The 13,075-nt window shown below is 38.1% G+C and overlaps 1 protein-coding gene across 50 annotated transcripts in view; it reads right to left on the bottom strand.

Moving 5' to 3' along the window:
• Nucleotides 1–13,075, bottom strand: part of THRB (thyroid hormone receptor beta) — a 372,815-nt gene that overhangs the window by 270,950 nt on the left and 88,790 nt on the right. For 25 of the 50 annotated variants that reach the window (XM_026006411.2, XM_026006409.2, XM_072726727.1 and 22 more), the window contains one exon: nucleotides 8,710–8,806. The exons of the other annotated variants lie outside the window; for them this stretch is intronic. The gene's annotated coding sequence lies outside the window, so the exon portion shown is untranslated. The remainder of the gene's footprint in view (nucleotides 1–8,709; nucleotides 8,807–13,075) is intronic. 50 annotated transcript variants of the gene reach the window in all.

The raw sequence follows: 13,075 nt of genomic DNA, 5'->3' as shown, positions 1-13,075 counted from the left end.
CTCTTTGATAGACGTGTTAGGTCTTGCATGTGCTATCCTTCACATTACAGTAGTCCCAGAACCTGGGAAAGTACTATAATAAGCCTTTTATTATTATAAGCGTTTCTGCAATACTTTCCATTTGCAAACTGCTTAACAATCAACTCTCCTCTTTATGTTTCACAAGAAATCAGATAGCTCAACACTTGTTAGCTTTGTTTTATGGCCCTGAATCCTCAGGCCCAGAGTTCAAAGAAATCAAGGGTTATGCAGCCAGCTCAGGCTTAAGACCAACACAGCTGCTCTGTTTTTATCCAGCCTCTCAGCCAGGCTGCCCAGCTGCTTCCCAATCCTTTTACTGAATACATATATATGTATATATTTTATTTTTAAACTCTTGGAATTAAGAAAATTATAGTAAGAATATTGGCCCCAATTCTCCATTTTTAGCATGAAAATCTCACAGCCTGGTCTTTTGCCAAGTGTTGCTGGAATAATTTTGGCAGATCTGAAATAGCCCACATACAAGTTCCCTCAGCTGGTAGAGAAGCAAAGATGGCTCTCTTTGGGGTCCATTTTGTCCACCGATGTCGTGGCAGCAAGGAGGGGAGGGGGCATCCCAGGCAGAATTGAGGGGCATTGCTTAGCCAGGCAGAGGCGGCAGTGGAACAAGAAGGGCAGGTGAGTGAGCAGAGCTGGGTGGCCTTGAGAAGCTCCTTTGGAGAGCAGTAGGACTGCTCAGGCACCTGGGTGACAGCCATAAAAAGGTTCAGGTGGCTTTGGCTTTCCAGTACGTAGTATGTGGCCACTGTTTTAGAAAATGGGTGGCAAAATCTAGTCAAAGGCATAAAGAATAACTAGAGCCTAGCTTTGGAAAAGGTCTTGTGAAGAGGTGTCCCTCTCTCTGTGGAGTCAGGCTGTTTTGTCTACCGTTCTTGAATAATGCCGTCATCCCGTATTTGTGGCAATAAAAACCTTTATTATCCCACATCATCATTTCATAATCTCTGTGATACTTACTATTAAATTCTTGTTAAACTTTGTTTTTAAGCTGTAATTTTGTGGCTCCATAGTATATATGCAAAATATTTCATTTGCAAATTATATTAAGTGCTGTTCATATTTCTGCAAGTATCAAGAAAGACTTGTCTTGACTTAGAATGTATGTATGAACTGGGTGTCCTTTTCCATTCTATTTCCAAATCTAATGTTTCTAGTTCTGTTTACTCCTCTTTAAGCAGACTGGGTCAGTTAGTTTATCCCCCATCTTCAAAAACAAATACTTCTTCCTCTTTGTACTCTTATTTTCCCCAAATACATCTGCAACATTATCTCAACCACTATCATCATTACCAACATTAGTTGTGCACTTTCTTTATGACAGGAATTGTCCTGACAATTTTTAAGATTTTATTTATTTATTCATGAGAGACAGAGAGAGAGAGAGAGAGAGAGAGAGAGAGAGAGGCAGAGACACAGGCAGAGGAAGAAGCAGGCTCCATGCAGGGAGCACGATGTGGGACCTGATCCTGGGTCTCTAGGATCAGGCCCTAGACTGAAGGCGGCGCTAAACCGCTGAGCCACCCGGGCTGCCCTGTCCTGACAATTTTACATTTGCCTATTGATTTCTTTTCATAGCAGTCATGGGAATTATTATGATCTCTATTTTTCAGATGTGGATATTGGGGTGCAGAGAGGTTAATGAATCCATACAACAGCAATCATTTTGGAATTGGGACACACACATCTGGTTCCAAAGTCAGGCTCCTTACCGAGCTACTCCATGGTAGCCTGAAGACACTGCCATTTCCAAAGCACTTTCATGTGCACCTTTTAATTTGATCCTTACAACCACATGTGAGATTTTGTTTAAACTGGAAACCCCCATTTTACTTTCTCCAAGCTTGGGGAAATTATGTAATACTTTATTATTGTTGAATTTTCTGAAGGTTTGGCTATTTTTTTCCAAATATAAATTCTAGATTTAATCTAAAATAATGCTATGGACTTCTCCATCTAAAAAAGTTAAAGTTATTATCAACTGTAAAGCCTCCTCAAATTATTCTCCATGGCTTCTTTTTTCCCATTACAAAGTAAAGTCCTACATTTTTCAAGGGGATGAACTGAACTCCAGCAGAAATGGAGTATATTTAAATGTGTCTTAAGTTATAACAGACTGCATTTCAAAATCAAATAGTTTAGGCTTTACATATTTATAGTTATATGAGTAACATTTGTACTTATATGTCCAGATTTATATATTCCGGGCCAAATTCCAAAAAAGGATTTTGAGGTTTGGAACATATACTGCTTGGAATTTATATATACCTCTGTTCTCCTCTCTTAATGTGGAGAGTAAGTAGTTTATTCTACTTTTTAATATCTCTACTTATATCCACAGGGTTTCTAAAAAGGACATATATGATAATGTGGCCTAGTAAAAATAAATGCTAAATTCCTTATTGAATTATTGTTTCTTAAGTTCCTTATTGAATTCTTGTTTCTTTTTCAGGCTAACTCATTTATACTTCTCAAATTTGTTCTTCTCAATTTTTGACACATCATCATTAAGGGAATTCTGAGTGTTTTATAGAAAGCAACTGAACTGAATTCCATAGGAGTACAAATAATACAGATGCCACTACCTGGATGTGTTCTTGGCTCTTGGGGCAAAGTCCTCCCATGCCTGTTATTTCCTGATGATCTTTGGGATATTACAGGAAGGCCCACGGAAGTGTTTTCCTTATCATGGAGTCAATGGAAGTGTTTGAGAGGATTACATACCCCAGGTCACTTGAAAAAACAAGCTAGGTTTCATGCCTCCTTATAACTTCTTCTATATGAGGCCTCACACACTTGTTATGGTAAATGTACCCCCCTACTGATAGTCACATGAATACTCCTGCTGTACAACTAATCTCTCCAAAAAGAATGTTAGGGAAACTTGGGCTCACTTTCCACTTTGTGGCCCATAAATACTTGCATAAACAAGCTCTATGAGCACCTGGGAAAGGTTAGTGTGCAGACCAAGGTCATAACACATTCCAGTGCTTAACCTAACCAAATGACACAGACCAAGAAAGCTTTTCCAAAAACAGGCAGCTGCATTTCATCTTTGCATATTCAGACCAAAGAAAATAAATACCTGCTGTTTCAAACAGCTGGGTAGTTCACTGGAATGCTGATGAGTCACCAAAGTCATGGACAGTAGTGATGTTTTTCTCAGGGTGGCAGGAAGACCCCATGAGGTGAGGTTCTATACCTTGCCAAGAAACTGGCCATCAGACCACTGAGGGAACAGAATGATATAGGAGAGGGATCTGACATGTCAAATTGTAAATCCAACCTTCATTTTGGCTAATAATACTTTTAGTTCTTTGGATTCAAGGCCCAAGAAATGAGTTTTAAAACTGGGAGTGTACCATATCTTTGGTATTAAAAGGGAGAGGGAAATAATGTATAGTAACTCTCAACTAGAGGCAGGAATTTTGCACTTGTTATCCCAGTTTATCCAATGATGACCATTAACAAATATTTTGATATTCCCATGATACAAAAGAGAAAGATGAGGCTCAAAAAAGTTAAATACTTCACTGAAAATTACCCAGATTGTGTGGTAGACTCAGGATTTGAAACCAGGACTATGAGATCCTATGCCTACTTTTCTTGCTGCCTTCTTGGGATAAAAAGGTATTTGCCTGGGGGATTTATGAGACATGAGAGAAGTTTCAATATGATCCCCCAAAGCATACCTTAACTTGCCTTCCTTAAGCTCAGCAGTATAAGAAGACATTTGCCATGCATGTTCCCTTACTATACAAGCACACAGAAGCCACTTGTGGAAGATGAACCTGCCTGTGCCAGAATCAGCACTTTTAGAGCTGAAGAGAGGGAAGGAACTTGACTTGTTCCTCAACTTGGACTCTCAGTCTGGTGGCTTAACAGATGGGGATTTTCTTAACTATTCCCAATCCTATCTACTACCTACCTCTCATAGCAGCATAGAACTTTGGGTATGGATGATATACCCCTCTTCTTTGGACTACATTCCACTCAAGGGCCTTTTGGAGGTATAGTTTAACTGCTGTTTTCTCGAGCATTTGCAGATAAAACAATTTCATAATATTCCTGGAAGTAATCTGATTCATAATTTTCAAGGAGTTTCCTTCTTTCATTCAAATAGGTAAAAGCACAAAGCAATAAAACATCAATAGCACCATGGCATTCAGCCAGACATTTCCTGACTTGTAGGTCACACACTACAACTTAAGTGTACATATGTGTATTGGTGCATAAAGGTGAAGACAACTCCTTCAGAAACCTTCAGTGTTTGATATCACTCTTCATGTAATTTCTAAGCATCCCCTTCAACCTCCCACCACCCCCTAGGGAGACCGCAGCATACTGATCAGAGACTGTGTAAATGTGTTCTTTGGTAGTTCCAAGTGTGTGTTTAGAATTTCAACCAGTGTACGGGCTCCCTAAGGGAGAGCAGAAAGAAGCCGGAACTCTCTGGCAACTCATTTTTTGGCATAGATGCCTCATATGCCATACCCCATGAAGTTCATCACACAGCTGACTTTCAGCAAGATGTTCACTAACCATTGGTGAAGAGATTATTTTAAAAACTTGGTCTAGGGATCCCTGGGTGGCGCAGCGGTTTAGTGCCTGCCTTTGGCTCAGGGCGCGACCCTGGAGACCCAGGATCAAATCCCACGTCGGGCTCCCGGTGCATGGAGCCTGCTTCTCCCTCTGCCTATGTCTCTGCCTCTCTCTCTCTCTCTGACTATCATAAATAAATAAAAAAAATTAAAAAAAAACTTGGTCTAGGATATCCACATACACAAGAATAAAGTTGGACCTTTCCCATACACTGTACAGAAAAATTAACTGAAAGCAGATTATAGACCTAAATGTAGAGCTAAAACTGTAAAACACTTAGAAGAAAATGTAGGAGAGAATTTTCATTACCTTGGGTTATGCAAAGCATTACTGGATAGATTGTCAAAAGCACCAGCAACAAATCAAAATTATAAACATTTCTGCTTCAGTGGAGACTTTCAAGAAAATGAAAAGACAACCCACAGAATGGAAGAAAATATTTGCAAATCATATTTCTTATAAAGAACTTGCATGTATAATATATCTAAAAACTTTTACAACTCAATAACGATAAAACAACTCAATTAGATTATAGCAAGGATCTAATTAGACATTTCTCTCAAGACGATATACAAATGGACAATAAGTACACGAAAAGATGTTCAACTTGTTTAGCTATAAGACAATGCAAATCAAAACCCCAGAGATATCATTTTATACCTACTAGAATGGCTATCATCAAAATAATAGATAACAAGTGTTGACAAGGATGTGGAGAAACTGGAACCCTCATACATTGATGATGAGGAAGAGGGAATAGCATAGCTACTCTGGAAAAGTCTCACAGTTCCTTGAAAGTTAGATATAAAATTACCATATAACCTAGTATTTCTACTTTTAGATGTATATTCAAGAGAAATGAAAACATATGTGCATGCAAAAAAACTTGTACAAAATGTTTGCAGCAGCATCATTCATAATAGCCAAAGTTTAGAACAACCCAAATATCTACCAACTGATGAACGGATAAACAAACTATACTATTACCCATGCAATACAATATTATTTGGCAACAAAAATGAAGTGACTGATACATGCTATAGTATGTATGAACCCTAAAAACATCATGCGAAGAGATTGAAGTCTTTCTCAAAAGGCCATAGATTCCATGATCCTTTTTCATGAGATGTCTGGAACAGGCAAATCTATACAGAAAAGAGGTTAGTGGTGGCCGAGGGCTGGGGTGGGAATGGGGAAGAAATGGGGAGTGTCTGCTAATGGATTTCTTTTTGGGGTGGTGGAAATGTTGTAAAATTGACAGCAGTGATGGTGGCATGATTATGTGAATGTACTGAAAACCACTGTATAGTACACATTACATAGGTGAATAGGATGGTATGTGAATTATGTCTCAATAACGCTATTAAATATTTAAAAAGAAACTTCACTTTATACTTTGGTGTTTAGCCCCGGCTGCTCCTTAAAATCACCTAGGAGGGCTTCTCAAATCCCAATGCCCTGAGCAAATCCAAACCAACTACATCAGAGTGTCTCTGAACAGAATATTCCAGGTTTTTTTTTTTTAAATTTATTTGCCCAGGTGATTCCAAGGTGCACCAAAGGAGCAAACATGGAGTTTCCTGCTGAGGGGTAAAATCCCGTAGTACTCACTTCCCGTTATAGGTGTTTCTGCCTAGTATCCTTTTGGATGACATGTCATCCTAGACACTTGTCAGAAGTTATCAGTATGATGCTGTCACTTTTAGAGTCACTCTTCAGAAGAGACTAACATTTATAAGAAGATACTGAATGGGTGCCCTCATCCCCTGGAGGTCACTGACAAGGAAAATTATACTCTACTCAGTGGAACTTCTGATTTTCTTTTTATTTCCGAGGTATTTAGGCTTCTATGGTTCCTATTTTGGAATCTTTGTAAAGTAGTGCTCAAAAAGGTGTTCTGAAACGCATGGAACTAAACCATATACCTAATTGTTTGATGAGTTTCACTTTGATTCTCTTCATCTAAAATCCCAGAGTTTCAAAACTATTAACTTATTGCTAGAACCATTCAATCCAGTGAGTAGAAAGAACTTATAAACTGAAGCTGGAACTGCTGTTTTTCTCATTGTCAGTACCAGAAATAAACTGCTGTTGAATGACCAGTTACACTCCCCTAAAAAATATGTCAATTGTTTCCTTCCTATTCTTAAGCATAACTATGAGTCAAAACACTAGTTTATATGATTAAAAAAATAAAAATGACACAATCCCCAATATGGAAGTCAAGTCAGGACAGCCATTAGAATTTAACATAGGTAGTAATGAGCACAGGATAATGTATGGAAGTGTGGAATCACTACATTGTACACCTGAAACTAATATTACACTATAAGTTAACTAACTGGAATTTAAATAAAAACTTAAAAAAAGAGAGTGAGAAAAGAATTCAACATAGAGACAGTCACTTAAATTCCATTTTATGAAGAAAAAAGACTAGCTAAATATTTTTGAAACATTTAGATACTGTTAATTTAATTAAAAGCTGCTATCATGTATCAAGTAGTAGAATTTATTAACCCAGGGTGAAAAGATACCATTTTGGGAGATTATGAACACTGGATTTGTAAAAGGAAAAAAAAAAAACTGAGGCTCGGTTTGGCATTTTCAACGCTTTGAAAACAGATCTCAGGAATGGCCTATCAAAGCGATTTATTATCTTGGATGTGATATGTAAATTGGTCATTTCATTGCTTAGAGATTTGTTCTACATTTCTGAAAGTAAACTCATAATGCAAAACCATACCCAGCCACCAATGGATACATAGAAACACTTTCACTGTCTCTTTTGCTCTTTCATCCTTTGGCATGCAGTAATAAATAAATCAAGAAAGCATATGTTCCTTGCAATCAAAAATCAGAGTAATTTTTATCAGTGTTAATGTGCACAACGAAGCTGGTTCTTTCATGAAAGTGCATTTCGGCACATTTGGCAAGTCTTTTATATGGAATTGACCTCTCAACATCTAGGGTGACTATTCTACTTTCAAAGGTGAAGGAAAGCACATTTGGTTAAAATAGAGCAGCTGCTGGTGGAGCAGAAGTCATTCCCCTAGTCTATCAAGCCATTGTAATTGTGGCTTCTCCAGAAACATAACAATTGACAGTAAAATGATAATTCAAAGCCACAAGTATCCTCTATATGATACTATAACTGATTCTGTGGCAATAGCAAGAATGATGTGGGGTGGAGAGACTGAAAATACCTAGTAATAAATACCAGGAATTAATCCTTATGTGTCAAAAACTGGAATTGAACATGACTTTACAAAGATTCCAACATATGAGTCATAGAAGCCTACACACACAGTTTAACCTGTGAGGAGGGAAGGAAACGGAAGCCATCCAGAAGAGCATAATGTCCCTCCTCAGGACAAGGTAGTGCAAGGAGGCACAGACCAAGGGAAATATAGATAATCAAAAACTCAAGTCATTGAAAATAACCACAAAATTCCACACATTTATTTTTATCAAATTTTTCTCCCCTCAGTCTACCCAAAAGTACAATAGTGGCAAAAACAACCATTTTGAGGATATGACTCCTTTTTCAGCTGAGCGACATGATGGTAAGAAATGTGTCATCAAAAGGAGGGACCTGTTACATAATTTGGTGCTGAGCTAAATGAAAATGCGGGGTCTTTGTTCAAAAATTATAAAGAATTTCAAGATGGTAACAGCAAAATTCTAACTAAACTAAGCACAGGTTGCTGTCCATGCAGCCAGTCCCGCCAACAGCTGAGAAACAGGGAGGCAGCATTTGCCTAACCTATACCTGGGTCTGTTGTCTTCTAGCTAGTTTAGCTTCTTTTGGCAGAATGCACATACATACAGACTCTACAGTTAAGGAATGACCTTGTGTCACTTTCTCATTTATAGAAACCAACACCCAGAGAAACTAAATGACTTGTCTAAGGTCATGAGTTGAATCACAGAGCCAGCACTAAATCCCAGGTATCCTGACTCCCACACTGACATTCTTTCCCCTACTCCATGCTACTGATCTCCAGTTTAAATGTAAATAATTAGGAAATACTAACTACAAAAAAGGGGGCAGAGAGGAGAGGACATTACCTCATCAGAACTTCCTTTTCAATTCTTCTGTGCAAATAATAAAACGCGGTCTAAAAATCCATTTCAAATTCCTTTTCTGAGTCAACTCTTCCACGTCCTAGGGAAAAGACATCATATGACAGCTTCAGACACTGAAGCAAATTACCTTTGTCCAGAACTCGCTTGAGCCCTTGGAGTTAACGATCACAGACCAAGGTGGTTATTAGTGGATAGTTATGAGGCAACACACTAGTAAACTAATCAGTGTTCCTGTACAAATATTTAAAATAATTCTGAGATAATTTGAACTTTAACGCTGAGCTAGCCAAATGTATTTGTAATATGAACCCAAGGTTCTAATAAGTTACTGCCTTTTGGATGTCCTTCAATGTGAGGGACATTTTTAGAAAGATTAGCACTTGAGTGGAAACAAAGACTGACATTTTCAATGTAAACATGAGACCTGGAGGGGTTTTTGTTTGTTTTTGTTTTTGTTTGTACAAAAGTCATGTGTCTTCCTCACTCAGGTATATGTGTAAATTTAGTACATCAAAACATCTGGTGCAAGGACACCATTGTTAAAAGATACTGTACAAATCATATAAAGGAAGCTTTAAAAGCTCATGAAAAACATTCAACCAGGTGATGAAAGAGTTCAAGGTAGGCTGGCAACAGAATGATGCAAAAAAAAAAAAAAACCACCTTTTAGAGAGGCAAAAGACACCTGTCGAACCCCCTTGAAAAGGCACAGGGATTAGGGCCAGATAGATCTCCAATTCAAATCCCAGTTTCACATATATTTTGTTTTTATAAGCTGTGGCTAATTCATCTGCAAAATGGGGTTGATATGAAAGCCAGACAGCTAGATCAGATGCTTTCTAGATGAGATGCCTCAGTGATCTCTGAAATCTATGATGCACACGTCTTTAATTATATCTTATTGAGTTGCCCCTCAGAATCTTTGCTAGGGGGGTTTAAAATTAGTTTTGCATGTCCAATGCTTTCCAGAACTTTATGGTCTGTAGGTAGCAACAGGGAAAAGCAAAATATTCTCTGGCTTGGATAAATTTTGGCATAATTATAGGTCTGGTGTGTGGAAAATGAGGGCCGGGTGAAAATGGTGTAGAGACATGAGTAACCCAAAGAGTCTGAGGCTACAGCACTTACATCTCATTAACTGCCAATTACTGTATTTATAATTTAACACAAAAAGGAAAAACACAAATGGGGTTTTGAAAAAATCCCTTTTATCTAGACTTCAGTTTATACTTGGCCACTACAGGCAGAATTAATGCAATAGGTTGAGAAAGGGAGTAGTTAGATTGAGAAATAAAAACACTTTTTGATAACATGTGAGGCTATAAAAATGGCTTGGCTGAATCTATTAACCAAAGATAAATAATACCCTGCAGGAGGAAAAGAAACAGCTTTTTCTGGATCATAAGGTCTGGCATGTTTTTAAAGACCTTGCTTCCACTAAAAATGTAACACAGTCAATTTAAAGAGACATTTTTTCAATTCGCGATTTCATAACACTTTTGCATCCGAAATCTTGTCTCTGGTCTGGCAACACCATGTTCAAGACTTTCATCAAAACGCAGGAAGAAAAATAGACTTTCTTTATGTGATCTCATTATTAATATTTCTATTGTTGCTATCTCTATTATTACTATTACTATTCTTATTACTACTCCCACTAGTAACACTGTTACTACTACTCCATCCACATCTGCATTTCTAGATAACCATCTGATGGGAATTCTAGTGAATACTATTTTATTGCTCAGCCCCTGAGTCTCTCTCTCTGGTGAGTCTAAACATTATCTTTACCTCTGTGTAGTTCATGGGCTAGAAGTTTCATCACCTGGAAGCTTTTTATAAATACAACCTATGGAATCTGAAGCTCTGGGTTGGGGGCCAGGAATACGTGTCTTAGCAAGCTCACCCAAAGATTCTGATGCTCAAATTTGCAGAGGAAGTGACCCAAATGCCAGGGAAACAGGGGAAGGAGGGATGAGAGAGAAGTGAGGAGGAACACCTGGAGCCACCACCTGCACACTTGACCTTGTCTGCTTCAGGGCAGACTGCCAATGCCAAAGAGAAGAAAGCTAAGTCTGGGACAGGTTTGCAGGAAAGAGAGCTCCTTCCCGTCTCAGGATGTGGTTGCAGAGGCTCCTGCCTTCAGTTTCCAGCCTCCAGGAGGAAAGGTACCACCAGAACCACCCTAGCCGTTGCTTGTCTCTTTTGCCTAACAAATATTATAAATGACAAGGTTCCTTATTTTTCATTAATGCAGACTAGTCAGATGGAATTAGCTCTAGTTTCTGAATTAGTGTTTCTTAAGGTGTGAGGTTTATGCATTTCAGAGACTCATTGATCCCCAGTCCCACCAAATCAAAATCTCTGGGGGTTTCAGGAGGCTTTTAAAAATCATTCCCTATGCTTTGTCAAATTTGGGTACTTTGTTTTACTTTTTTGGCCTCACTTGACACTTAGTTTGGGATGAGGTTTTAAAATGTATGCTCTAAGCCATCTGTCCGTGTTCTCTTCCTTCTTCCTTTTCTTTATAAGAGCATGTTCTCAATAACAAGAAAATTTTGAACACACACACACAAAGAGGAAAAAAAATTACCTGCACTTCCATTGTCTATTTTGACAAATATAGTTAGATAAAAATGTATCAATTAAATAAAATTAGGATATAAAATGGTTACAGAATATCCATGAATAGATACCACAATATACTTTTAATTTGTCACCTAATATTAAACATCTAGAAGGTTTTGTCTAGATTTTCTACTTTATAAATAATCGTAAGCAACTTCGTGAAAAGTTGTACTCATTCCTGGCCAAATGACCTTCATACTCAATTTTTAGAATTGAAATTTCGGGTTCAAAAATTGTCTTCCTTAGACTGCTTGACACACATTTGCCAAACTCCCCCTAGAAAGAGAGTACCAGTTAAAAACCACATTGGGCTGTAAACGTAAAGCCATGTTAAGGGCAATTTCATAATCAAGATAAGGAAAAACTGAGTATATACATACTCTTAGACCTAGGAAGTCCATATTATGATATACAACCTAGAGTGACTCTTTTTTTTTATTTATTTATGATAGTCACACAGAGAGAGAGAGAGAGGCAGAGACACAGGCAGAGGGAGAAGCAGGCTCCATGCACCGGGAGCCCAACGTGGGATTCGATCCCAGGTCTCCAGGGTCACGCCCTGGGCCGAAGGCAGGTGCCAAACCGCTGTGCCACCCAGGGATCCCTAGAGTGACTCTTTAAAAAAAAAGATTTATTTACTTATTTGAGAGAACACGTATGCAAATGCATGCAAAGCAAGAGGGCGGGCAGAGGGCTAGAGAGGGAAAGCTGACTTCCCTGCTGAGGAGCACAATGCAGGGCTGGATCTCATGACCCTGAGATCATTACCTGAACCGAAACCAAGAGTCAGAAGCTTAACCACTGAGCCACCCAGGCATCCCTAGAGTTACTCTTGCTTGAGGAAATACAGTAGTAAAAAGTTGGATATAACTTAAATATCCATCAGTACAGGAACAAAGAAATAAATATAAACAGCAGTTAAAATATATGAACTAGAGGGGGACCTTGGTGGCTCAGTCAGTTAAGTGTCTGACTCTTTGTTTAGGCTCAGGTCATGATCTCAAGGTCATGAGACTGAGCCCTGTGTGGGCTCTATGCTCAGTATGGAGTCTTCTTGAGATTCTCTCTCTCTCCCCTTCTGGCCCTCTATGCTCTTTCTCTCTCTCAAATAAATAAATAAACAAAACAAAAGACATATGAACTAGATCTATATCTATCAGTCTAGATCTGTCTCAAAAACATAAGGGCATAATATTACATGAAAAAAATCTTGGTCAAAGCATACATAAAGGATGGAATTATTTATGTAAAATTTTAAAATTTTATGTCTTTTCCACCATGTTGACATTTGCACTGATGGTGCAAAATCAGTGGTGGGTATACCTGTGACAACTTAGCATGGATCGAGGTAGCGGCACCAACTGCATGAATAGTCACTGTGCTTTTCCTGCCATTCATGCTATAGCCAGTTTCATTTGAGTGTCCTTAATGAAGCAATAAAAATGATTTTAATTAAATCTCAACATTAGACTACTTTTAAAAAAATATTCTGAATGACAAAATAGTATGAATATAGCACTTCTGTTGCATATATAAGTATGATGATTCAATTGTGAACTGAACTACCTGCTTTCTTCACAGAACATCATTTTTTTCTTAAAAGAATTAATAAGAGACAAATTATGGTTATTCAGACTTGGGTGTTTGGCCATCTTTTTCTCAAAAAGTGAAAGAAGACAACTGACAGCAATTTTTGTCAATGATAAAATTTCAAGCTTTC

The sequence above is a fragment of the Vulpes vulpes genome, chromosome 11 (assembly GCF_048418805.1).
Source record: "Vulpes vulpes isolate BD-2025 chromosome 11, VulVul3, whole genome shotgun sequence".
NCBI lineage: Eukaryota > Metazoa > Chordata > Mammalia > Carnivora > Canidae > Vulpes > Vulpes vulpes.
This window is presented reverse-complemented; position numbering and strand designations above follow the sequence as displayed.